The following is a 1,093-nucleotide window of genomic DNA, read 5'->3' as shown; positions in this document are numbered from 1 at the left end:
GTCGTATTTCCACACAAAATTTGTACGTAGCCTCAAATCGCGATGGCAGCGGTGGTGAAGTTTTGGCCTCGATGTGCGAGAACATTGGTGTTACATTTATTAAATCCCCGAGTTTGTCCGAGCGTGTTTGTTTTCCGTGAGGCCGTAAAATCAGGAATTTGTGCAAGCTATTTGTTGAGATTAAAGAAGTAACCAGCCACGATGAAGCAGAAATGGAAGATCTCAACAATGTTAGTATAATACCGAAACAAACGCCAGCTGCCGACGTCTGTTTCGACACCGGATCGAAGTCCTTGTAACAGGAAAGTGACAAGAAGAAACAGAGAAAGAGAAGTTCCGTCTACTCGCAAGTCTCTCTTTTCGGCAGCTTGTCATGATCAAAATGAAACACCGAACATCGGCGAAAGTCAACCGAGAAATGAGGATTTGCTCGTGCAACACTCGAATATTGATGATTTACTGGGAAACAAAGAAACTATGGTGAAGGTCATAATTGTTAACCCAAATGGCAATGTGGTTGTTCGCACACCAGCCAACAAACAGTCAAAGAATCTTGTGAAGAACATTTCCTTGAAAAACTGGAAGCAGTGGCTAATGGTGTTTTTGCTCACGATACGCTACAGAAAGAATTGCCTGCAGTTTTGCAGAGAGCAGTCTGAGCTGAATTTAAGGAATACACTAGCTTGCGAGCAGGCTCACTTGCAGGCTTGCCGGCTCGCGTTTTCCGCAAGGGCGTAGCCAGGGGGGTTTCGGGGGTGCCCGTGACCCCCCCTTTGTGAACCGTTTTTTACTCTAACAACCTACAATATTCAGGTTGCGAAAACGCGAGTACCCTCTGTTTGACAAAGTGTGCCCCCCCCCCCCCCCCTTTGAAAAATCCTGGCTACGCCCATGTTTCCGTGCCTACAAGTGAGCCTGCTCGCAGGCTACCATTCGTGAAGAGATCCTGATATGCCAATAGCATGTAATTTATATGACAGTATGTCGTGAGGAACAGTATCGAAAGCTTTTCGAAAATCTATAAAGACTGCTCCAATTGTAAGAACACTGCCAATGGCTATCTTTCACCTTTCAGTCATTGAAATCTGCATTC

The sequence above is a fragment of the Montipora foliosa genome, chromosome 1, assembly GCF_036669935.1.
Source record: "Montipora foliosa isolate CH-2021 chromosome 1, ASM3666993v2, whole genome shotgun sequence".
Classification (NCBI taxonomy): domain Eukaryota; kingdom Metazoa; phylum Cnidaria; class Anthozoa; order Scleractinia; family Acroporidae; genus Montipora; species Montipora foliosa.
Note: the sequence above shows the minus strand (reverse complement) of the source record.